Here is a 27,297-nt window from a genome sequence, read left to right as displayed (position 1 = left end):
TGCGATTTTATTACGTGGCCGGTTAAAAGTTCAGTACAAGAGATTCTGTATCTGTAGATTTTAAATACTAAGTTCCTGAAATTGATGCTTTTTGTAGCTGCCGCGATGCTGAACTGATGTGTCGAGGATTCTGGATCGCAATTCACCTCCCCTCACCCCCCAAACCCACGTTATCATAAGAATCTTGTGCAGTCGATAAACAGAGAGACAGGTCAGGACATCGCACTCTCTGTCGCCGTTTCGGAGTCTCCGCCTCTGCCGTGCGAGTCCCAGCAGTTCTCCCGCACCCACCTGGCAGGACAAGGCAATACTTGCACAGAATGTTGTTTTTTAATATGTGTGTTTGACAGTGCAGTCCTTCTAACACATCTGCTTTTACCGCAGCAATGCACAAACACAGCCTGCCGGCTCCGGGCATTTTATTGGTGCATTTTGAAGTACCCCTTCTACCGTGTTCTGGATTGTGCCGAGATTGCCTGAATTTACCCGCTACTCGGGGAGAAGATTATGTACTGGGTTGTTCCTGTCCGTCATTACTTTCCTTTAATTCCTGTCGTCACTTGTTCAATGCATTATTTACCAACATTATCAGGAAAGATTTAACAGGCTGTGACTCTGTTCTCTTTTAAGTTGAAGACGGAGAGGTGACCTGATTGAGGTCTTTAATATTCGGAAGGAGTTCCATAGGTCCGACCGAGAGAGGATGCTACCAATTGAGGGCGGTCCAAAACTAGAGGCCATGAATATAAGATAGTTACTAATGACACCACGATATAATTCAGGAGAGACATCTTATACAATAGCGAGAATGTGCAATTCGCTACCACGTGGAATGGTTGAGGCGAAAATTGCAAATGCATTTAAGGGGAAGGTAGATAAATACACGAGGGGGCTAGAAATAGAAAGATAAGTTGATAGGGTGCGATGCAATAGTGTGGGACAACGCTAGTGTTGAGCATAAATACAGTCAAAGACCTGTTGGGACAAATGGGCTGTTCCTGAGCTGTAAAATGCTATGTAATTCAATTAATATTTTAATTACACCAGCTCTTTCATCAACACAGATGCAGTCAGTAATAACAACCCTATATTGAGCAGGGATACTGTCAGAATTATCAGCCCTATAATGAGCAGGGATACTGTCAGTAAAAACAGGCCGATAATGAGCAGGGATACTCTCAGTAATAACAGCGCTATATTGAGCACAGATACAGTCAGTAATATCAGAGCTATATTGAGCACAGGTACAGTCAGTAATATCAGCTCTATGATCAATACAGGTAATCTCAGAAGTATAAGCTGTATACTGTCAGTTGTATCATCTCTGTAATCAACACAGATACTGTCAGTAAAATCAGCTCTATAATCAATACAGATCCTGTCAGTATATCAGCTGTATAATCAATATAGATACTCTCAGTAATATCAGCTCTATAATCAGTAGAGACACTGTCAGTAATATCATCTCTATAATCAGTACAGATACTGTCATCAATATCATCTCTATAATCAGTACAAATACTGTCATTAATATCAGCCCTGTAATCAGTACATACACTGTCAGCAATATCATCCTTACTGTCATTAAGAGCAGTTCTAAAATGAGTACAGATACTGTCAGTAATATCATCGTTGTAATCAATACCGATACTCTCATTAATATCAGCTCTATAATCAGTGGAGATACTGTCATTAATATCAGATCTGTAATCAACACATGTCCGTAATATCGGCTCTATAATTAATACCGATACTGTCAATAATATCAGCACTTTTTAGTTTCACAATTGCTATGCTGAGATATGAACTCACGATCCGAGCGCTGTTCTATTACCAATAGGCTTGCACTTTGAAACAGTCTCGAATCGCCAACATGCCACATTCATTCGCCACATTATATCAGGGACTCTGAGTTCGCTCTGATGCTCAGACTCGGGATATCAACACCTCCCCCCACATCCCGGTTCTCGTGCCATTCGGGTGGTTTCTTTCCCACATAAACCGGGTAAGAAGAATCCAATCCCTTTGAACCCCAGATCCCCACTCCTCATAAAGAGTAGAGTGGATTAAACCTCCTCCCGCACTGAGGGGCCAATCAGAGATTTATGAATCCATTCTCATCCCACACTTAGAGGCCAATCAGAGACCCGCACTTTCCAGCAGCCACCGGGAACCCTGGGTGTTGTCACTCCCCCAAACGCAGAAGCAGAGGAGACAGAGGGGCATTCTGGGAGAAGTCAGCTCAGTCACCTCCACTGAGCAGTGGGCAGCAGAAGAAGCCCTTCAGTGACGACCAGGAGGAAAAGCATCCAGCAAATGAGACAGAGGGGCATTCTGGGAGAAATGGGCTCAGTCACCTCCAATGAACAGTGGGCAGCAGAAGAACTGGTATCGAGGAGCAGTTGAACCCGAAACACAACACTTGTGTTTCCCTCCCTCCTCCTCCAACCAAAAAAAAGAGGCACTGTGAGGAGGGCAAGCAAGTTGACTAGGAGGAGGATCGAAGTCACAGCCAACAGGTAAATGATTGGCTGGAGACTGGTAAGCTCTTTTTCTTTCCTTTTTTTTGACATTGTCGTTGTTGTTAAGCTAAATTAAGGGTTAAGTCATGGCAGGAGATCCCAGAGCCGTGTCATGTTCCTCTTGTGGGATGTGGGAATTCACGGATCCTTCCTGTGTCCCTGGTTCCTTCACCTGCGGGAAGTGTGTCCAGCTGCAGCTACTGTTTGACCGTTTGACGGCTCTGGAGCAGCGGATGGACTCACTTTGGGGCATCCACGATGCTGAGGAAGTCGTGGATAGCACTTTCAGTGAGTTGGTCACACCACAAATAAAAATTACTGAGGGAGATAGTGAATGGGTGAACAACAGACAGAGGAAGAGTAGGAAGGCAGTGCAGGGATCCCCTGCGGTCATCTACCCTCCAAAACAGGTATACCGTTTTGGATACTGTTGGGGGAGATGGCTCACCAGGGGAAGGTGACAGCGGCCAGGTTCATGGCACCGTGGCTGGCTCTGCTGCACAGGGGGGCAGGAAAAAGAGTGGCAGAGCTATAGTGATAGGGGTCTCGATTGTAAGGGGAATAGACAGGCGTTTCTGTGGACGCAACCGAGACTCCAGGATGGTGCCAGAGTCAGGGATGTCTCCGAGCGGCTGCAGGACATTCTGGAGGGGGAGGGTGAACAGCCAGTTGTCGTGGTGCATATAGGTACCAACGATATAGGTAAAAAACGGGACGAGGTCCTACAAGCTGAATTTCGGGAGTTAGGAGTTAAAGAAAAAAGTAGGACCTCAAAGGTAGTAATCTCAGGATTGCTACCAGTGCCACGGGCTAGTCAGAGTAGGAATGACAGGATAGCTACGATGAATACTTGGCTTGAGAGATGGTGCAAGAGGGAGGAATTCAAATTCCTGGGCCATTGGAACCGGTTCTGGGGGAGGTGGGAGCAGCACAAATTGGACGGTCTGCATCTGGGCAGGACTGGAACCAATGTCCGAGGGGGACTGTTTGCTAGTGCTGTTGGGGAGGGTTTAAACTAATGTGGCAGGGGGATGGGAACCGATGCAGGAAGTCAGTGGGAAGTAAAGTGGTGACAGAAACAAAAGGCAGTAAGGGAGAGTGTACGAAACATGACCGGACAGATGGTCTGAGAAAGCAGGGCAAAGACCAAGTGAAGTCCAAATTAAACTGCATTTATTTCAATGCAAGAAGTCTGATGGGCAAGGCAGATGAACTCAGGGCATGGATGGGTACATGGGACTGGGATGTTATAGCTATTACTGAAACATGGCTAAGGGAGGGGCAGGACTGGCAGCTCAATGTTCCAGGGTACAGATGCTATAGGAAAGATAGAGCGGGAGGTAAGAGAGGAGGGGGAGTTGCGTTCTTGATTAGGGAGAACATCACGGCAGTAGTAAGAGGGGATATATCGGAGGGTTCGCCCACTGAGTCGATATGGGTAGAACTTAAAAATAAGAAGGGAGAGATCACTTTGATAGGATTGTACTACAGACTCCCAAATAGTCAACGGGAAATTGAGGAGCAAATAAGTAAGGAGAATACAGACAGCTGCAAGAAAAATAGGGTGGTAATAGTAGGGGACTTTAACTTTCCCAACATTGACTGGGACAGCCATAGCATTAGGGGCTTGGATGGAGAGAAATTTGTTGAGTGTATAAAGGAGGAATTTCTCATTCATTATGTGGATAGCCCGACTAGATAGGGGGCAAAACTTGACCTCCTCTTGGGAAATAAGGAAGGGCAGGTGACAGAAGTGTTAGTGAGGGATCACTTTGGGACCAGTGATCATAATGCCATTAGTTTTAAGCTGGCTATGGAGAAGGATAGGTCTGGCCCAAAAGTTAAAATTATAAATTGGGGAAAGGCCAATTTTGTTTGGTATTTGACAGGAACTTTCAGAAGTTGATTGGGAGAGTCTGTTGGCAGGCAAAGGGACGTCTGGTAAGTGGGAGGCTTTCAAAAGTGTGTTAACCAGGGTTCAGGGTAAGCATATTCCTTATAAAGTGAAGGGCAAGGCTGGTAGAAGTAGGGAACCTTGGATGACTCGGGAGATTGAGGCCCTAGTCAAAAAGAAGAAGGAGGCATATGACATGCATAGACAGCTGGGATCAAGTGGATCCCTTGAAGAGTATAGAGATTGCCGGAGTAGAGTTAATAGAGAAATTAGGAGGGCAAAAAGGGGACATGAGATTGCTTTGGCAGATAAGGCAAAGGAGAATCCAAAAAGCTTCTACAAATGCATAAAGGGCAAAAGAGTAACTGGGGAGAGAGTCGGGCCTATTAAAGATCAACAAGGTCATCTATTGGCGGAACCACAAGAGATGGGTGAGATCCTGAATGAATATTTCAGATCGGTATTTACGGTTGAGAAAGGCATGGATGTTAGAGTACTTGGGGAAATAAATAGTGATGTCTTGAGGAGTGTAAATATTACAGAGAGGGAGGTGCTGGAAGTCTTAACGCGCATCAAGGTAGATAAATCTCCGGGTCCTGATGAAATGTATCCTAGGACGTTATGGGAGGTTAGGGAGGAAATTGCGGGTCCCCGAGCAGAGATATTTGATTCATCGACAACCACAGGTGAGGTGCCTGAAAATTGGAGGGTAGCAAATGTTGTGCCTTTGTTTAAGAAGGGCGGCAGGGAAAAGCCTGGGAACTACAGACCGGTGAGCCTGACATCTGTAGTGGGTAAGTTGTTAGAGGGTATTCTGAGGGACAGGTTCTACAGGCATTTGGAGAGGCAGGGACTGATTAGAAACAGTCAGCGTGGTTTTGTGAGAGGAAAATCATGTCTCACGAATTTGATTGAGTTTTTTGAAGGGGTAACCAAGAAGATAGATGAGGGCTGTGCAGTAGACGTGGTCTACATGGACTTTAGCAAAGCCTTTGACAAGGTACCGCATGGTAAGTTGTTTCGTAAGTTTAAATCTCACGGGATCCAAGGTGAGGTAGCCAATTGGATACAAAATTGGCTTGACGACAGAATACAGAGGGTGGTTGTCGAGGGTTGTTTTTCAGACTGGAGGCCTGTGACCAGCGGTGTGCCTCAGGGATCGGTGCTGGGTCCGCTGTTATTTGTTGTTTATATTAATGATTTGGATGAGAATTTAGGAGGCATGGTTAGTAAGTTTGCAGATGACACCAAGATTGGTGGCATTGTGGACAGTGAAGAAGGTTATCTAGGATTGCAACGGGATCTTGATAAATTGGGCCAGTGGGCCGATGAATGGCAGATGGAGTTTAATTTCGATAAATGTAAGGTGATGCATTTTGGTAGATCGAATCAGACCAGGACCTACTCCGTTAATGGTAGGGCGTTGGGGAGAGTTATAGAAAAAAGAGATCTAGGAGTACAGGTTCATAGCTCCTTGAAAGTGGAGTCACAGGTGGATAGGGTGGTGAAGAAGGCATTCAGCATGCTTGGTTTCATTGGTCAGAACATTGAATACAGGAGTTGGGATGTCTTGTTGAAGTTGTAAAAGACATTAGTAAGGCCACACTTGGAATACTGTGTACAGTTCTGGTCACCCTATTATAGAAAGGATATTATTAAACTAGAAAGTGTGCAGAAAAGATTTACTAGGATGCTACCGGGACTTGATGGTTTGACTTATAGGGATAGGTTAGATAGACTGGGACTTTTTTCCCTGGATAGTAGCAGGTTAAGGTGTGATCTTATAGAAGTCTATAAAATAATGGGGGGCACAGATAAGGTAGATAGTCAAAATCTTTTCCCATAGGTAGGGGAGTCGAAAACGAGGGGACATAGATTTAAGGTGAGAGGGGAGAGATAAAAAAAGGTCCAGAGGGGCAATTTTTTCACTCAAAGGGTGGTGAGTGTCTGGAACGAGCTGCCAGAGGCAGTAGTGGAGGCGGGTACAATTTTTTTTCTTTTAAAAAGCATTTGGAAAGTTACATGGGTAAGATGGGTATAGAGTGATATGGGCCAAGTGCAGGCAATTGGGACTAGCTTAGTGGTATAAACTGGGCGACATGGACATGTTGGGCCCAAGGGCCTGTTTCCATGTTGTAAACTTCTATAACACTGAGTCCGATTGTCAGGGTCTCACTGCAGCCCAGACTGAGACCCACCCTGGGACCTTCCTTTCTGTACATTTGTCCACTGTCCCACTGCAGCCCAGACTGAGCCCCACCATGAGGCCTTCCTGTCTGTACATTTACTCAGTGTCCCACTGCAGTCCAGACTTAGCCCCACCCTGGGCCCTTCTGTACATTGAGTGTCCCATTGCAGCCCAGACTGAAAACCGCCATGGGCACTTTATTTCTGTTCATTGACCCAGTGTCCCACTGAAGACCAGGCTGAGTCCTACCCTGGTCCCTTCCTGTATCTACATTGACCCAGTGTCTCATTGCAGCCCAGACTGAATCCTGCCCTGATCCCATCCTGTCTGTAGATTGACAAAATCCCCATTAGGGAATATTTAGCCCCGGATATCCTGCAGAATCAGCGCTGTGGGACCGGGTGACTGAGTCTCGGGATCCTGTCGCTGCGCCTCTGACTTCACAATGGGAGACAACTCTCGCTCAGCTCGGGCTTAAAACCTGGAGCGCGGCCCGTGAATGGGGAGGGACAGGGAATCGGGCAAAATGATCAAGGACTGAGAGCATATCGCTTTTAAACAGAGACAGAATGATCCGGGACTGATCGCTCACCCCTTTTAAACAGGGACAGAATGATTCGGGACTGATCGCTCACCCCTTTTAAACAGGGACAGAATGATCCGGGACTGATCGCTCACTCCTTTTAAACAGGGACAGAATGATCCGGGACTGATCGCTCACCCCTTTTAAACAGAGACAGAATGATCCGGGACTGATCGCTCACCCCTTTTAAACAGGGACAGTGTGATCCGGGACTGATCGCTCACCCCTTTTAAACAGGGACAGTGTGATCCGGGACTGATCGCTCACCCCTTTTAAACAGGGACAGAATGATCCGGGACTGATCGCTCACCCCTTTTAAACAGAGACAGAATGATCCGGGACTGATCGCTCACCCCTTTTAAACAGGGACAGAATGATCCGGGACTGATCGCTCACCCCTTTTAAACTGGGACAGAATGATCCGGGACTGATCGCTCACCCCTTTTAAACAGGGACAGAATGATCCGAGAGTGACAGCACATCCCTTTTAAACAGGGACAGCATGATCCGGGAGTGACAGCACGCCCCTTTTAAACAGGGACAGAATGATCCGGGACTGACAGCACATCCCTTTTAAACAGGGACAGAATGAACCGGGAGTGACAGCACGCCCCTCTTAAAGAGACACAGAATGAATCGGGACTGATCGCTCACCCCTTTTAAACAGAGACAGAATGATCCGGGACTGATCGCTCACCCCTTTTAAACAGGGACAGAATGATCCGGGATTGATCGCTCACCCCTTTTAAACAGAGACAGAATGAATCGGGACTGATCGCTCACCCCTTTTAAACAGAGACAGAATGATCCGGGACTGATCGCTCACCCCTTTTAAACAGGGACAGAATGATCCGGGACTGATCGCTCACCCCTTTTAAACAGGGACAGAATGATCCGGGACTGATCGCTCACCCCTTTTAAACAGGGACAGAATGATCCGGGACTGACAGCACACCCCTTTTAAACAGGGACAGCATGATCCGGGAGTGACAGCACGCCCCTCTTAAAGAGACACAGAATGAACCGGGACTAACAGCACATCCCTTTTAAACAGACAAAGAATGATCCGGGACTGACAGCACACCCCTTTTAAACAGGGACAGCATGATCCGGGAGTGACAGCACGCCCCTCTTAAAGAGACACAGAATGAACCGGGACTAACAGCACATCCCTTTTAAACAGACAAAGAATGATCCGGGACTGACAGCACATCCCTTTTAAACAGGGACAGCATGATCCGGGAGTGACAGCACGCCCCTCTTAAAGAGACACAGAATGAACCGGGACTAACAGCACATCCCTTTTAAACAGACAAAGAATGATCCGGGACTGACAGCACACCACTTTTGAACAGACACAGAATGACCCGGGATTGGTTAAAGGAAAGAAACAGAAAGTCGGGATAAACGGGCCATTGTCAGGTTGGCAGGGTGTTACTGGTGGGGTGTCGCAGGGGTCAGTGCTTGGGCCTCAGCGATTTACAATCTATATTGATGAATTAGTTGAAGGGACAGTGTAAAATGTCCAAGTTCGCTGACGATACAAAGCTCGGTTGGAAAGTAATTTGTGAGGAGGACACAAAGAGTCTGTGAAAGGATATAGACAGATTAAGTGAGTGGACAAGACGGTGATAGTTGTGGCATAATGTGTGGAAATGTGAGGATATTCACTTTGGAAGGAAGGATAGAAAAACAGAATATTTTTTAAATGGTGGAAGACTATTAAATGTTGGTGTTCACAGAGAATTGGGTGTCCTTGTATAAGAAACTCAAAAATGTAGTATGCAGCTAGAGCAGGTAATTCGGAGAGCAAATGGCATGTTGGCCTTTATTGCAAGGGGGTTCGAGTACAAGAGGAGGGAAGAATTACTACAGCTGTACACGGCTTTAGTGAGACCTCACCTGAAGTATTGCGTCCAGTTTTGGTCTCCTTATCTAAGGACGGGTATGCTTGCCTGGAGGCGGTGCAACGAGGGTTCACTAGATTAATTCCTGGGATGAGAGGGTTGTCCTCTGAGAAGAGATTGAGCAGATTGGGCCTGTACTCTCAGGAGTTTAGAAGAATGATAGTGATCTAATTGAAACATATAAGATTATGATGGGGCTTGACAGGTTAGATGCTGAGAGATTGATTCCCCTAAATGGAGATTCTAAAACTAGGTTGCATTGTCTCAGGATCAGGGGTCGGCCATTCAAGACTGAGATGAGAATGAATTTCTTCACGCAGAGTGTTTTGAATTTTTGGACCTCTCTACCCCAGAGGGCTGTGGATGATGAGTCTTTGAATATATTCAAGGCTGAGATCGATAGATTTTTTGAATTGTGATCAAATTCCCTCCTATCTCCTCTCTGACTTCATTTAACAGTCTCGGGTGCGTTATTTCTCAGTGACTTATCCACCTCGGCTATTAAATTCAGATCCCAATCCTTTTCTACAGTTATCTCGAAATATGGTCCCACATGCTCCACTGTTACAACAACATTTTCACATCTGCCATCACTTTTAGAAACTAAAGGAAATGTGTTGTTTCTCCCCAAAACCTCATCCATCACAGCCCAATCTTATAGATACTAGATCACATCTCTCATCAATCTAACTTTCCAAATGTGTTTGGAATGATTTGTAGATTCACAGACATAACACACAATCTGAACTCCAATTCATTGGACTGTTGATCTGTTCTCGTTTTTCTTTGCTTTTAATATTAAGTTACGTCTTCTGTCACGACTTCAAAACCTCCTTCCTTTTTCCTGCTCATAAATTTTCACTATTTCACAAATCTTCTGTTCCTGCTCCAACAGTTTTATTATTTCCACTCTCCAGTCTCAGATCCGGATATTTCACACGATCCAGTCCTATCAGGTGAAACCCTCCCACTGCTCTATATACCCAGTCTGTTAAACCGTTGTTGTTTGTCGGTTCAGTTCGTAACCGTCCCTCCACTTCGTCCTGAACTAACCCTGTGCTCCCAAAAACATGAACCCTTCCCTCCAGTTCCATCCCTGCAGCCGGACATTGACCTGCCTCATATTGTCCTCCTTAAGCAGCCCAGCGCAAAACAATCCAGAGATCACCACGTTAAGGCCTAGTTTTTCAGTCTAGAGCTCAAATGTTAATATTCCCTCTCTCAACGGAGCTCTTTCCTTGTTATTGGTTCCGGCCATGACTATTTTCCGCTCTGCTTTCCTTCCCAGAGAGTGTCCCACCTGTTCCAGGAAGTTCTTCGCTCTGACACCAGGAAGGTAACTTACTAATTGGGACTGCATAGTGCTGCCGAAGAATTTGTTTATTCGCCTGACTATCGCTCTCCTATTCATGTGCCCAACTTGCCTCTCACACATGCCCCTACTCCCTGGTTTCACACTATTATTCAGAAGGACCATCCTGGGTCGCTGTCGCTATCCACCTTACAGTCGAAACACCAGATATCTATTGAACAGTTCCAGCACTGAGATCCCTCCATCTATGACTGCACTGGCCCACTGGATTTTCACTCACTTCCCTCTATCAACACAGTATCTGCTCGGTTTCCTCTTCCTGAGTGAGCTGTAGGTTCTTGCTCGTGATCAGTACCCTTTATCAGGATATAATTGATATTGTAAAGGTTGATCTGAACCTACCGGTGACTATTCTCATTCTTGTTGATGAAGTTGGATCTTCTCCCCTGTTTGGACCTTCAGCCATGGTGGTGACAGGCGTTCCAAGATTCTGCTGCTCTGTAATAAATATATTAATAGCAGGGTTAGACGGAAATATTAAGATGAGAAGGATAAAACATCGCCTTGTCGCGATATCAAGTCCCTACTCCCCCATCAGCACAACAATTGTTAGCTCTGGGATCGAGCATTTCCCGACTGTTACCAACAATTCTCCACATCAGGTGCGGCACAGACAGCTGGCCAGGGAAAACCAATGAGTCCCGCAGACCTCCACAACCAGTTCTAGACGGCCGAGATTCTGCACTGGGAGCACCCATTGGTAAGATTTAGTCTCCGTGCAGGACAGCACCAGATTATCCCTGAGCTGGTGAATATTCTGAAGAGCAATATGGAGCGAGGTGATGAGTTCAATGATTCTTCACTCGGTGTTACCCAGTCTGGCGCTATTGTATTATTTTATTCACAGATTTGTTGCAATTTTTTGATTTGTTGAGTTTTGATATTAAATTCTGGCATTTTATGAACCTGATATCTACCTACATACACAATACGGAGCTGGGTGTGATTTCTCTGCTCTCTCTGGGTAGTGACATTGTCCGTGTGTTCATGGAGATGTGTTTTGGTTGGTGCTTCTATTTGAATATATTTACCATATCTCTCACGGTATCAGCACCTGACTAACGTTTGCCGATGACACAAAGATTGGTGGCATTGTCAGCAGTGTAGATGAAAACATGAAATTACAAAGCGATATTGATAGAATAGGTGAATGGGTAAAACTGTGGCAAATGGAATTCAATGTAGACAAATGTGAGATCATTCACTTTGGTTCAAGAATGGATAGAAGAGGGTACATTCTAAATGGTAAAATGTTAAAAACAGTGGATGTCCAAAGGGACCTCGGGGTTCAGGGACATCGATCATTGCAGTGTCATGAACAGGTGCAGAAAATAATCAATAAGGCTAATGGAATGCTGGCCTTTATATGTCGAGGACTGGAGTACAAGGGGGCAGAGGTCATGCTGCAGCGTTTCAAAACTCTGGTCAGACCGCACCTGGAGTACTGTGAACAATTCTGGGCACCGCACCTTCGGAAGGACATGTTGGCTTTGGAGGGAGTGCAGCGTAGGTTTACTGGAATGATACCCATACTTCAAGGGTTAAGTTACGAGGAGAGATTACACAAATTGGGGTTGTATTCTCTAGAGTTTCTAAGATTAAGGGGTGATCAGTTCGAAGTTTATCAGATATTAAGGGGAACGGATGGGGTGGATGGAGAGAAACTATTTCTGCTGGTTGGGGAATCTTGGAGGTGGGGGCACAGTCTAAAAAATAGAGCCAGACCTTTCAGGAGCGAGATTAGAAAACGTTTCTACACACAAAGGGTGGTAGAAGATTGGAACTCTCTTCTGCAAACGGCAATTGACACTAACTCAATTGCTAAATTTAAATGTGAGATATATAGCTTTTTGGCAATCAAAAGTATTCAGGGATATGGGCCAAAGGCGGTTTTATGGAGTAAGATCACAGATCAGCCATGGTATTATCAAATGGCGGAGCAGGCACGAGGGGCTGAATGGCCTACTCCTGTTCCTGTTTTTCCTATGTTTCCGAATTTTACACCGTTCAATAAAATTAACACTAATGTATAATGTTATCAATCGTGTAATCTTAAACTGGTGCTGCACAGTTATCTTTGGATTATCTTTAGGGGTCTTACAATCTCAAAAACCACCACAAATATATAAGTTGTCGATTTGAGGGCTGTTTTACAATCATAATTCTCTATTGTGTGTTTGTCTCTCTGTGTGTGCGCAAAGGCAAGAGCAACAAATTAAACTATCAGTCCCGGTGCTTGCCTTTCCACACTGTCGGAATGTAAAAGCGATTCATCTCGGTCAGTAAATTTCTATAAACTATAGTTGAAGTTTTCTCGAGCATAAATGTGCAGCCAAGATTGAGACCTTGTAAGATGCAGTTATCTGTTGTTTCAGTCACGCTCACACTAGTGTAATAAACGGACAACAGCAACAAAAACTTACATTTACACCTACACTAATTACATTAGTTTAATCAAATACAAGATTCATTTGAGCAGTTACTTCCTTTTTTATATGAAGCCTAGAGATCGGGCCCTAAAACCTGTTGGTAATTTGAATGGTTACTTTTTATGTAAAGATTAGTGATGGACCCTCCGACCTGTTGGGAATTTCAGTCGCTACTTTTTCTAAAGATTAGTGATGGGCCCACCGACCTGTTGGTAATTTGAGTTGTTAGTTTTATTTAAAGATTAGTGTTGGACACTCCCACCTGTTGGTAATTTCAGTGGTTAATTTCGTTATAAAGACTTGAGATGGACCCTCCTTCCTGATTGTAATTGGAATTGTTACCTTTTCGATAAAAATTAGTGGTGAGGCCCTGCTACCTATTTGTAATTTATGTCGTTACTTTTTACACAAAAAATACTGATGGACCCTCCTACCAGTTGGTAATTTAGATTGTTACTTTTTATATGAAGAATAGTGATGGATCCTCGTGCCTGTTGCTAATTACAGTAGTGACTTTTTATATAAAGATTAGTGATGGACACTCCTGCCTTTTGGTAAGTTTTTTTATGTGGACTAGTGATGAGGCCTCCAAACTGTATATATTGGAAGTAACTACTCAAATTATCAAAATTAACGATCAGGATCCTCCTTTCTCTGTGAAAGATGGTTTCAGCCCTGAGGCTGTTTCTCTTTAAAACAGTCCTGCAGTTTACTTCTGCCTGAAGGGATAGGCCTCTTTTTCTTCAGTTGAGCAAATCTAACAGCCAACATCCTCAATAACTTATTTTTCGAAAAAAGGTGAAGTCCTTGCTCCATTCTCCCACCTAATTCGCATTAAACGAATTAATTATAATTAATCAGGAGCAAGTTTTGTCTCCGATTTTGTTCCTATCCTGTGATTGGATGGCGTTGAGTCCGGCCTCGGGTCAGCTGAGGCTGATTTCCCAGGTGTCCGGCAGAGAGCGATAATCGGCCATTGCGAATGTGTTAACCCTTTACTGAGCTGAACTGTGTTTTCCACCAGTCTTTGATCAGTTCAATGCAAGTGTGCCGGGAAACATAACGGTTCAGTGAGTAAGAAGAGCAAGTTTCACAGTTACAAATAAATGCACATGGAGTGAGAAAGGCCAGTTTCCCACTCCTGTTCACTGAATATCAAATTCTAACATGGGGAGGTAACACCGCAAGGCGAGGATGGTGTAAATCTCCAGAGTTCGTGTTCCTGCTATCTGTCCTGTAACCGCTTTAAAATGTGTCTGAGCGGAGATTGGTGGGGTCCAAGAAGGTATAAGCCCTCAAATTCTAGGTGCAATGTAGCCACCCTTCAGTCAGTGTTTGAACGAACAATTAGTGAATTGTTCAATCCGCGAGGAATGGAGAGCTCCCGACGCCGGGGAACATATCTGACCGCGGGAAATCGACTTTACAAAAGAGGAAGGGGCAGAAGAACTTAATTAAAATGCAAATTGACATTACATTAACATTACCTTGATCCCGTCTCTCAATGTCCGTGCAGATTTTACAAATTATTCCCTTGTTGTTTCATTACAACCAATCGAGTACAAGTTCCTTGCTTTATTTTAGCAGTTCACAACTTGGGAATTTGATCTGATCCTTGGTATGTGAGATTAAGAGCTCCACACTCTGTGAAAGCTGCTGCCAGACATCAGGATGGATTTCAACACAAACATTCCTCATCTGTTTCAGAACAGGGAGCGGCCTTTCTGGTGGAATCAAATCGAAGCGGGTTAACAATTCGCTGCCAGTAAAGCAGATACATGGTTAGAAATAAATTGTTACATTTGCATCAGGGACATTGTTTGCTGAAAATCCCATCGATTTTCGGATGTTTGCGCTTTCAACCCTGGGGCCAAGAGCCAGTGTTTCGTCAGTGAGCTGAGGACAGGCTGTTTCTGTAAATGAGGACATTAACCGTTTAACCTCCGAATTAAACTCTTGTTGAGCATCAATCACCTCAATCACTGGGGGAACGAGTACTGACATTCCACAGTTACATTTATCAGAGTAAATATTCAGCAGATACACCAGTTACATTGTTAATTCCGGAAAGGACCATTCCTGGACTGTGATTGGTATAAGGATTGGATTTCTCCCATTTTCAGAGGGTTCACAGACAGAATACAAAAACAACTCCACAGGTTGGAAGTGTCCAAAGAGAGAAAGTATTTGAGCACAGATTGTGGTGATAATTCCGAGGGACGGATTGTTGTGATCAATCCCAGGAACATATTGTGGTGATAATTCCGAGGGATGGATTATTGTGAACAATTGTCGAAACGGATTGCTGTGATAAATCCTAGGGACAGATTGTGGTTATAACCCCGAGGGTCTGATTGTTGTGATCAATCCCAGGGACAGATTGTGGTTATAACCCCGAGGGTCTGATTGTTGTGATCAATCCCAGGGACAGATTGTGGTTATAACCCCGAGGGACGGATTGTAGTGATCAATCCCAGGGACAGATTGTGGTGATTATCCCGAGGGACGGATTGTTGTGATCAATCCCAGGGACAGATTGTGGTGATAATTCCGAGGGACGGATTGTAGTGATCAATCCTCGGGACAGATTGTGGTGATAATTCCGAGGGACGGATTGTTGTGATCAATCCAAGGGACAGATTGTGGTGATAATTAAATACTCTGTTAAGTGGACAGTTTGGGTAAATGGTGGGTTTATATATCATTAAGTACACTGTTAAATGGACAGTGTGGGTAAATGTTCAGTTAATAGATCATCAAATACATTTTTCAATGGACAGTATGGATAAATGGTGGTTTTATATATCATTAAATACACTGTTAAATGGACAGTGTGGGTAAATGGTGGGTTTATATATCATTAAATACACTGTTCAATGGACAGTGTGTGTAAATTGTGGGTTTATATATCATTAAGTACACTGTTAAATAGACAGTGTGGGTAAATGGTGGGTTTATATATCATTAAGTACACTGTTAAATGGACAGTGTGGGTAAATCTTCAGTTAATAGATCATCAAATACAATTTTCAATGGACAGTATGGATAAATGGTGGTTTTATATATCATTAAATACACTGTTAAATGGACAGTGTGGGTAAATGGTGGGTTTATATATCATTAAATACACTGTTAAATAGACAGTGTGGGTAAATGGTGGGTTTCGATACAATTAAATACAATGTTAAATGGACTCACAGTCCCTGTACTGATTATCGAGCTGATACTGCTGACAGTATAAGTTTTGCTTATAGAGCTTATGCTTCTGAGATTACCTGTATTGATCATAGAGCTGATATTCCTGACAGTATCTGTATTAATTGTAGAGCTGATATTATGAACAGTATCTAATCTGAATATGGAGCTGGTATTACTGGCCTTATCTCTGCTGATTTTACATGTGATATTACTGAACGTACCTGTACTGATTATAGAGCCGATATTACTGACAGTACTTGTATTTATTATCGAGATGATATTACTGATTATATCTGCACTGATTATAGAACTGATATTAATGACAGTACTTTTATTGATTGTCGAGCTGATATTACTGAAATTATCTGTCCTGATTTGATAGAGCTTAATCGTGAGAGTATTTTGACGCTTATAGGGTTGTTCTACTGAAAATGTTTGTTTTGATTATGGAACTGATATTACTGACTGTATCTGTGCTAATATGAGGCTGTTATTACTGACTGTATCTCTGCTCAATATAGCGCTGATATTACTGACAGTATCTGCGCTAATATGTCGCGGTTACTAACTGTATCTCGGCTCAATATCGCACTGATATTACTGAATGTATCTGTGCTCAAAATAGCCCTGCTTTACTGACTTTATCCCTGTTCAATATAGGGCTGATTATTCTGACAGTATCCCTGCTCAATATTGAGCTGTTACTACTGACTGTATCTGTGTTGATGAAAGAGCTGGTGTAATAAAAACATTAATTGAATGACTTAGAATTGTCCAGCTCAAGAACAGCCCATTTTCCCCACATGTCTTTGCCTGGATTTATGCTCCACACGAGCGTCCTCCCGCACGATTTCATCGCACCCTATCAACTTATCTTTCTATTTCTAGCACCCTCGTGTATTTATCTACCTTCCCCTTAAATGCATCTTAACTTTTCGCCTCAACCATTCCATGTGGTAGAGAATTGCACATTCTCACCACTCTCTGAGTAAGATGTCTCTCCTGAATTACATCTTGGTTTCATTAGTAACTTTCTTATATTCATGGCCTCTATTTTTGGACTGCCCTTAAGGGGAAACATGCTCTCCAGTTCGAGCCTATGGAACCCCTTCCGAATATGAAAGACCTCTATCAGTTCACCTCTCCGTCTTCAACTGAATATAGAAAATAGACAGAGTCTGTTAAATCTTTCCTGATATTGTTGGTAAATAATGCATTGAACAAGTGACGCCAGGAATTAAAAGAAAGTAATGCCAGTAAGGAACACCCAGGCCACAATCTTCTCCCATGGGAGCGGGTAAATTCAGGCAATCTCGGCACAATCCAGAGCACGGTAGAAGGGGGACTTAAAGCTGCACCAATAAAATACCCGGAGCCGGCAGGCTGTGTTTGTGCATTGCTGTGGTTAAAGCAGATCAGTTAGAAGGACTGCACTGTCAAACTCACATATTAAAAAAACAACCTTTGGTGCAAGTGTTGTCTTGTCCTGCCAGGTGGGTGCGGGAGAACTGCTGGGACTCGCCCGGCAGAGGCGGAGACTCCAAAACGGCGCCAGAGAGTGCGATGTTCTGACCTGTCTCACTGTTCATCGACTGAACAACAAGATTCTTATGATAACGTGCGTTTGGTTGGGGGGTGAATTCCAATCCAGAATCCTGGACACATCAGGTCAGTATCTCGGCAGATACAAAAAGCATCAATTTCAGGGCCATAGTATTTAAAATCTACAGATACAGAATCTCTTGCACTGAACTTTTAACCGTCCCCGAAATAAAATCGCAGGTTGGTTTCAGGGTTTCACTGTTTAATTCTGACTGGACACAGGGTGGAACAATGGGTGTGTTTACTAAAGTATATTTAACAAAGTTTACCTTCGATTCCCTTGCACCGATTATCTGATCTTTACTCCCCTGGAATTCTGCGAATTGCAGAACCGATGGAGCTCAACCTGAAATACAAACAGCCAGTCAGAGCCCATTTGGTTCGGGTACGGTGTGCATATATCCCTACGAGGGGGAAAGGAAAGGCATCCAAAACTATATCACCCTGAATGACTAAAGAGATGGAGATATTTAGAAAAATGAAAATGGAGGCTAATGACGAATGTAAGGTTTATAATACAGTAGAGAACCAGGCTGAATACAGAAAGAACAGGAGATCTAAAAAAAAAAGGTGGAAATAAGAGGGGGAAAAAAAGAGAACCAATTGTAAATTTCAAAAGGGAATTTGAAGGGAATTAAAAAACTTGAAGGAAAAATTTACAGGGCTTTGGGGAAAGAGCATGGAAGAGGGAATAATTGGAAAGGTCTTTAAAAGAGCCAGCACATGCGTCATGGGCTGAATGGACTCCTGTGCTGTACCTGCTATGATACTGCGTTGCAACCATTTAAAGGGAACAGACAATCCTTCCGTTGCTGAAGTCATTGTACAGAAACTCGAATTAAACTTCACATTCGCCAAATGCCGGAATCCAGCACATGTTTAAATATAAGTACAGGGCATTGGTGAGGCCACACTTGGAGTACTGTGTACAGTTCTGGTCACCCTATTATAGAAAGGATATTATTAAACTAGAAAGAGTGCAGAAAAGATTTACTAGGATGCTACCGGGACTTGATGGTTTGACTTACAGGGAGAGGATAGACAGACTGGGACTTTTTTCCCTGGAGAGTAGGAGGTTAAGGGGTGATCTTATAGAAGTCTATAAAATAATGAGGGGCATAGATAAGGTCGATAGTCAAAATCTTTTCCCAAAGGTAGGGGAGTCTATAACGAGGGGGCACAGATTTAAGGTGAGAGGGGAGAGATACAAAAGGATCCAGAGGGGCATTTTTTTCACTCAAAGGGTGGTGAGTGTCTGGAACGAGCTGCCAGAGGCAGTAGTCGAGGCGGGTACAATTTTGTCTTTTAAAAAGCATTTGGACAGTTACATGGGGAAGATGGGTATCGAGGGATATGGGCCAAGTGCAGGCAATTTGGACTAGCTTAGTGGTATAAACTGGGCGACATGGACATGTTGGGCCGAAGGGCCTGTTTCCATGTTGTAACTTCTATGATTCTATGATTCTATAAGAACGTAGAACCAGGAGGAGGCCATTCAGCCCCTCGAATCTGTTCTCCCATTTAATTAACTCATGGCCGCTCTGTACCTGAACTCTATTTACCTGCCCTTGACCCATTTCGCTCATACCCTGAACTAAAAAAAAACTGCCGCTGTGAACCGTGAAAATTTCAGTTGACCCAGAATCCACAACCTTTTGGAGGAGGGAATTCCACATTTCCAGTAAACTTTGTGTGAAAACGTGCGTCCAGATTTCACTCCTGAACGGCCTCGAGCTAATTTTAAGATTGTGTCCCCTTGTTCTGGATTCCTCCAACAGAGGAAATGCCTCCTCTGTACCTAACGAATGTGAGGTATTAGATTTTAGTAAGAAAAATAAGGGGGTCACATACTGCTTGGATAATAAGTGTCTAAGTAGGGTAGATGAGCAGAGGGTTCTGGGGGTAAATCCAATGGGGCATTGAGCAGACATTTCTTTACCCAGAGAGTGGTTGGAATGTGGAACTCAGTAACACAAGGCAGAATTGAGGTGACTCGCATCGACGCATTTAAGGGAAGCTAAATAAACACACGACGGATAAAGGAATAGAAGGATATTAGCGCAGATACTGTCAGTAATATCAGCGCTATATTGAGCAGAGATACAGTCAGTAATAACAGCTTCATATTAGCACAGATACAGTCAGTAATATCAGCTCCATAATCAAAACAGACATTTTCAGTATAACAACTCTATAAGCGTCAAAATAATCTCACTATTAAGCTCTATAAAATCAGCACAGATACTTTCAGTAATATCAGCTCGAAAATCAATAAAAGTACTGTCATTAATATCCGTTCTATAATCAGTGCAGATATGATCAGTAATATCAGCTCTATAATAAATACAAGTACTGTCAGTAATATCGGCTCTATAATCAGTGCAGATATGATCAGTAATATCAGCTCTATAATAAATACAAGTACTGTCAGTAATATCGGCTCTATAATCAGTATAGGTACGTTCAGTAATATCACATGTAAAATCAGCACAGATAAAGCCAATAATACCAGCTCTTTATTCAGAGCAGACACTGTTCATAATATCAGCTCTACAATTAATACAGATACTGTCAGTAATATCAGCTCGATGATCAATACAGGTAATCTCAGAAGCATAAGCTCTATAAGCAAAACTTATACTGTCAGCAGTATCAGCTCGATAATCAGTACAGGGACTGTCAGTCCATTTAACATTGTATTTAATTATATTGAAACCCACCATTTGCCCACACTGTCCATTTAACAGTGTATTTAATGATATATAAACACACCATTTACCCACACTGTCCATTTAACAGTGTATTTAATGATATATAAACCCACCATTTACACATACTGTCCATTTAACAGTTCATTTAATAATATATAAACCCACCATTTATCCGCACTGTCCATTTAACAGTGTATTAAATGATATGTAAACCAACCATTTACACACACTGTCCATTTAACAGTGTATTTAATAATATATAAACCCACCATTTACCCACACTGTCCATTTAACTACTTGTTTAATGATAATTAATCGACCATTTTCCCACAATGTCCAATTAACTGAGTTTTTAGCAATATATAAATCCACCATTTACCCACACTATCCATTTAACTACTTGTTTAATGATAATTAATCGACCATTTTCCCACAATGTCCAATTAACTGAGTTTTTAGCAATATATAAATCCACCATTTACCCACACTATCCATTTAACAACTTGTTTAATGATAATTAATCGACCATTTTCCCACAATGTCCAATTAACTGAGTTTTTAGCAATATATAAACCCACCATTTACCCACACTGTCCATTTAACAGTGTATTTAATGATATATAAACCCACCATTTACCCACACTGTCCATTTAATAGTGCATTTAATGATATATAAACCCACCATTTAACGACACTGTCCATTTAACAGTGTATTTAATGATATATAACCCCACCATTTACCCACACTCTCCATTTAGCAGTGTATTTAATGATATATAAACCCACCATTTACCCACACTGTCCATTCAACAGTGTATTTAATGATATATAACCCCACCATTTACTAACTATCAATTTAACAGTGTATTTTATTGTATATATACCCAGCAATTACCCACACTGTCCATTTAACAGTGCATTTAATGATATATAAACCCACCATTTACCCACACTGTTCATTTAACAGTACATTTAATGATATATAATCCCACCATTTACCCACACTGTCCATTGCCCCAGTGCTTGAGCTGATTGATGCTCAGCCATAGTTTCATTCGGCGGTTGAATGATTAATGTCCTCACTTGCAGAAACAGCCTCTCCTCTGCTCACTGACGAAACACTGGCTCCTGGTCGCAGGGTTGAAAGCGCAAACATCAGAAAATCGATGGGACTTTCGTAAACAACGTCCCTGATGCAAATGTGACAATTTATTTCTGAACAAGTATCTATTTGACTGAAATTTCCAGAAATAAGATTAGAAAAAGAACATTTAGAACCAACTTTGTTCACAATTGACTTAGCAGCGAATTGTGAACGCGGCTCGATAACATTCCACCAGAAAGACCGCTCCCTGTTCTGAAACAAATGAGGAATGTTTGTGTTGAAATCCATCCTCATGTCTGGCAGCAGCTTTCACAGTGGGCGGAACTCTGAATCTCACAACAAGGATCAGATCAAATTCCCAAGTTGTGAACTGCTAAAATGAAGCAAAGAACTTGCACTCGATTGATTACAATGAAATAACCAGGATATAATTTGCAAAATCTGCACGGACATTGAGAGACGGAAAATACTTGCGGGATCAAGGTAAGGTTAACGTAGTGTCAATTTGTTTTTTGATTAACTTTTCCTGCTCCTTCCTCTTTTCTAAAGCCGATTTCCCGCGGTCGGATATGTTCCCCAGCGTAGGGAGCTCTCTATTCATCGGGGATTGAACAATTCACTAATTGTTCGCTCAGACACTGACTGAAGGCCGGCGATTTTACACCGGGAATTTCAGGGCTTATCCCTTCACTGGACCCCACCAATCTCCCCACAGACACGTTTTAAAGCGGTTACGGGACAGAAAGCAGGAACATGAACTCTGGAGATTTGCACTATCCTCGTCCAGCGGTGCCTCCTCCCAATGTTAGAATTTGATAGTTATTAAACAGGGTTGGGAAACTGTCCTTTCTCACTCTATATGCATTTATTTTTAACTGTAACACTGGCTCGTTTTACTCAATCAACCGTTTTGTGCCCGGTACACTTTTATTGAACTGATCAAAGACTGATCGAACACTCAGTTCAGCTCAGTAAAGGGTTAACTCTTTCGCAATGGCCGATTATCGCTCTCTGCCGGGCACCTGGAAAATCAGCCTATGGTTACACGAGGCCGGACTGAGCGCGATCCAATCAGAGGACAGGAGCAAAATCGGAGACAAAGCTTATTCCTGATTAATTATATTTAATTAGTTTAATTCGAATTAGATGGGAGAATGGAGCAGGGACTTCGGTTTTTGCTAAATTATGTTATTGAGGGTGTTATTTGTTAAATTGGCTCAACTGAAGAAAGAGAGGCCGCTTCCTTCGGAGAGAAACACATTTCAGGAATGTTTCAAAAGGGAAACCGGTTCAGGGCTGAAACTATCTTTCAAAGAGAACGGAGGTTCCTGATCGTTAATTTTGGTAAGTTGAGTAGTTACTTCTAATATCAACTGGTCGGACGGTCCATTACTTATCTTTATATCAAAAGTCACTGCTGAAATTACCGACAGGCTCGAGGGTCCATCACTAATCTTTATATAAAAAGTCAACACTGAAATTACCAACAGGCAGGAGGGCCAATCACTATTCCTTATATGAAAAGTCACTACTGAAATTACCAACAGTGAGGAGGGTCTATCACTAAACTTTACATGAAGAAAACCCACTGAAAATACCAAAAGCCAGGCGAGTCCATCACTAATCTTTTTTTAAAAAAGAAACTACTGTATTTACCAACAGGTAGGAGTGTCCATCACTCAACTTTATATGAAAAGTCTCTACACAAATTAACATCAGTTGGAGGGTCCATCACTAATCTTCATACAAAAAGTAACCACATAAAAATTACCACCAGGTAGGAAGAGCCATCACTAATCTTGACATAAAAAGTAACTACTGAAATCACCAACAGGTATGAGGGTCCATCACTAATCTTGATATAAAAAGCAACCACGGAAATTACCAACAGGAAGAAGAATGCACAATAAACTTTTTTTTTTAAATAACAAATCAAATTACAAACAGGTCGGATGGTCCATCAGTATTTTTTGTATAAAAATTAACGACATAAACTACAAACAGGTAGCAGGGCCCCACCACTAATTTTAACTAAAAAGTAACAACTCCAATTGCAATCAGGAAGGAGGGTGCATCTCAAGTCTTTATAAATAAATTAACCACTGAAATTACCAACAGGTGGAAGTGTTCAACACTAATTTTTACAAAAAAGTAACAACTCAATTTACCAACAGATAGGAGGGTCCATCACTAATCTTTAGAAAAAGTAACTACTGAAATCACCAACAGGTAGGAGGGTCCATCACTAATCTTTAACTAAAAAAGTAACTATTCAAATTACCAACAGGTTTTAGGGCCCGATCTGTAGGCTTTATATAAAAAAGGAAGTACCTGCTCAAATGAATCTTGTGTTTGATTACACTAATGTAATTAGTGTAGGTGTAAATGTAAGTTTTTGTTGCTGTTGTCCGTTTATTGCACTGGTTGTGAGCGTCACTGAAACAACAGATAACTGCGTCTTACAAGGTCTCAAACTTGGTTGTACATTTATGCTGGAGAATAACTTCAACTATAGTTTGCAGAAATTTACTGACCAAGATCAATCGCTTTTACATTCCCACAGTGTGGAAAGGCAAGCACCAGGACTGATAGTTTGAGCAGTCGCTATTGCCTTTGCGCACAACACAGCGTGGCACACACACAATGGAGAATTATAATTGTAAAACACCGTCAAATCTTCAACTTATATATTTGTCGTGTGTTCTGAGATTGTAAGACCCCTAAAGATAATCCAAAGATAAATGTGCAGCACCAGTTTAAAGTTACACGATTGATAACATTATACATTAGCGTTAATATTATTGAACGGTGTAAAATTCCTCACCTCATAAAATGCTCATTAGGAAACATAGGAAACATAGGAACAGGAGTAGGCCATTCAGCCCCTCCTGCCTGTTCCGCCATTTGATAAGATCATGGCTTATCTGTGATCTATCTCCATCGACCCGCTTTTGCCAATATCCCTTAATACCTTTGGTTGCCAATAAGCTATCTGTCACAGATTTAAATTTAGCAATTGAGCTAGTATCAACTGCCATTTTCGGAAGAGAGTTCCAAAATTCGACCACCCTTTGTGTGTAGAAATGTTTTCTAATCTCGCTCCTGAAAGGTCTGGCTCTAATTTTTACACTGTGGACCCGACTCCTGGAATCCCCAACCAGCGGAAATATTTTCTATCTATCCACCCTATCCGTTCCTCTTAATATCTTATAAACTTCGATCAGATCACTCCTTAACATTCGAAACTCCAGAGAATACAACCGCAATTTATGTAATCTCTCCTCGTAACTTAATACTTGAAGTCCGGGTATCATTCCAGTAAACCTACGCTGCACTCACTCCAAATCCAATATGTCCTTCCGAAGGTGCGGTGCCCAGAACTGCTCACAGTACTCCAGGTGCGGTCTAACCAGGGTTTGGTACAGCTGCAGAATAACTTCTGCCCCCTTGTACTCTAGTCCACTTGATATAAAGGCCAGCATTCCATTCGCCTTAATGATTAATTTCCGCACCTGTTAATGACACTTTAATGATCTATGTACCTGAACCCCTCCGTCCCTTTGGATATCAATTGTTTTTAACTTTTTAACATTTAGAACGTACCCTGTTCCATTCTTTTTTGACCAAAGTGGATGACCTCACACTTGTCCACATTCAATTCCATTTGCCATAGTTTTGCCCATTCACCTAATCTATCAATACCGCTTAGAAATTTTATTTTCATCTACACTGCTTACAATGCCACCAATCTTTGTGTCATCGGCAAACTTAGATATGAGACTTTCTATGCCTTCATCTAAGTCGTTAATAAATATTGTGAATAATTCAGGCCCCAAGACAGATCCCTGCGGGACTCCACGAGTCACATCCTGCCAAAGTGAGTACTTACCCATGCTCCCTACTCTCTGTCGCCTTTCGCTCAGCCAATTTCCTGATCAAGTCCGTACTTTTCCCTCAATTCCATGGGCTTCTATCTTAGCTAACAGTCTCTTATGTGGGCCCTTATCAAATGCCTTCTGGAAGTCCATATAAATAACCTCCATTGACATTCCCCTGTCCAATACTTTAGTCACATCTTCAAAAAATTCAATCTGATTTATCAGGCACGACCGACCTTTCACAAATCCATGCTGGCTCTCTCTGATCAACTGAAAATTCAGAGGTGTTCAGTCACCCTATTCTTAATTATAGACTCCAGCATTTTCCCCACAACAGATGTTAGGCTAACTGGTTTATAATACTCCGCTTTCCCTCTCTCTCTCCTTTCTTAAAAAGCGGAGTGACATGTGCAATTTTACAATCTGGATGGACAGTTCCTGAATCTAGAGAACTTTGAAAGATTATAGTTAGGGCATCTGCAATGTGCTCACTTACTTCCTTTGAAACCTTGGGATGGAAACCATCCGGTCCTCGGGATTTCTCACTCTTTGGTGCTATTATTTTCTTCATTACTGTTGCTTTGCTTATGTTAATTTTATTGAGTCCCTGTCCCCGATTCAATATTAGTTCTCATGGGATTTCCGGCATGCTATCTTCTTTTTCTACTGTAAATACTGACGCAAAGTAATTATTCAACATGTCCGCCATTTCCCCATTGTCAATGACAATACCCCCACTTTCAGTTTTTAAGGGGCCAAAACTGCTCCTGACCATCCCCCTTTTCCTAATGTAATTATAAATGTACTTCGTATTGTTTTTGATATCCCTTGCATGTTTCTTTTTATACTCTTTTTTGTAGCTCTAACGATCTGTTTTGTGACCATTTGTTGATATTTGTATCTTTCCCATTCGCCAGGATCTGTGCCATTCTTTGCCTTTTTTAATTCCCTTTCCTTATGTCTTATACTGTCCCTTAGGTCTTTAGTTGTCCATGGCTGTTTTTTTTTATGGCAAGTAGAGTTCCTGCCCCTCAGGGGTATAAACCGGTTCTGTATCTCGTTAAATGTTTGTTTTAACATTTCCCATTGATCATCAGTAGTTCTAACCATTAACACATTTGCCCAGTTCATGTGGACAGTCTCTTTTGTTCAGCCTGGGCTGCAGTGGAACACTGAGTAAATGTACAGAAAGGAAGGGCCCAGGGCCGTGGTCAGTCTGGGCTGCAGTGTGACACTGGGTAAATGCATAGACAGGAAACGCTCAGTGTGGTGCTCAGTCTGGGTTGCGGTGAGACGCTGATAATCGGACTCAGTATTCGTGGGTTTCGGGAGTGACAACACCCAGGGAATCCGGTGACTGCTGGAAAGTGCACCTATATGGGTCTCCGATTGTCCTCTCAGTGTGGGATGAGAATGTATTCTTAAATCTCTGATTGGCCCCTCAGTGAGGGAGGAGGTTCAACCCACTCTGCTCTTTATGAGGAGTGGGGATCTGGGGTTCAAAGGGATTGGATTCTTCAGACCCGGTTTATGTGGGAAATAAACCACCCGAATGGCACGAAAACCGGGGTGCGGGGGGTGGTGTTGTTTTCCCGAGTCAGAGCATCAGAGCGACCACAGAGTCCCTGATATAATTTGGCGAGTGAATGTGGCAAGGTATTGGCGATTCGAGACTGTTTCAAAGTGCAAGCCTCGTGGTTATAAAACAGCGCTCGGATCGTGAGTTCAATTCTCAGCCTGTGAAACTAAAAAGTGCTATAATTACTGACAGTATCTGTACTGATTGTGGAACTGACAGTGCTTGTATTGATTGTAGAACTGACATTATCTGTGCTGATTTTACAGAGCTTAACAGAGAGGATATTTGTGATGCTGAAAGAGTTGTTATACTGACGGTGTCCTTTTGAT

General features: G+C 42.6%; 2 long non-coding RNA genes across 11 annotated transcripts in view; one reads left to right on the top strand and one right to left on the bottom strand.

Moving 5' to 3' along the window:
- Positions 1-27,297, bottom strand: part of LOC137312940 (uncharacterized) — a 117,359-nt gene that overhangs the window by 85,510 nt on the left and 4,552 nt on the right. For 5 of the 10 annotated variants that reach the window (XR_010960947.1, XR_010960942.1, XR_010960948.1 and 2 more), the window contains exons 1-4: positions 21,399-21,758; positions 17,965-18,041; positions 14,383-14,619; positions 10,809-10,904 (exon numbers count right to left, since the gene is read on the bottom strand). This is a non-coding gene — a long non-coding RNA (uncharacterized lncRNA). Of the gene's footprint in view, positions 1-10,808; positions 10,905-14,382; positions 14,620-17,964; positions 18,042-21,398; positions 21,759-27,297 lie in introns of those variants that run through there. The other 5 variants (XR_010960950.1, XR_010960946.1, XR_010960944.1 and 2 more) reach the window with 5 other exon arrangements.
- LOC137312942 (uncharacterized) overlaps positions 21,779-27,297 on the top strand; it is a 55,143-nt gene continuing 49,624 nt past the window's right edge. The window contains exon 1 of the long non-coding RNA XR_010960961.1: positions 21,779-21,994. This is a non-coding gene — a long non-coding RNA (uncharacterized lncRNA). The remainder of the gene's footprint in view (positions 21,995-27,297) is intronic.

This window comes from Heptranchias perlo, unplaced genomic scaffold (genome assembly GCF_035084215.1).
Source record: "Heptranchias perlo isolate sHepPer1 unplaced genomic scaffold, sHepPer1.hap1 HAP1_SCAFFOLD_44, whole genome shotgun sequence".
NCBI classification, from domain to species: domain Eukaryota; kingdom Metazoa; phylum Chordata; class Chondrichthyes; order Hexanchiformes; family Hexanchidae; genus Heptranchias; species Heptranchias perlo.
This window is presented reverse-complemented; position numbering and strand designations above follow the sequence as displayed.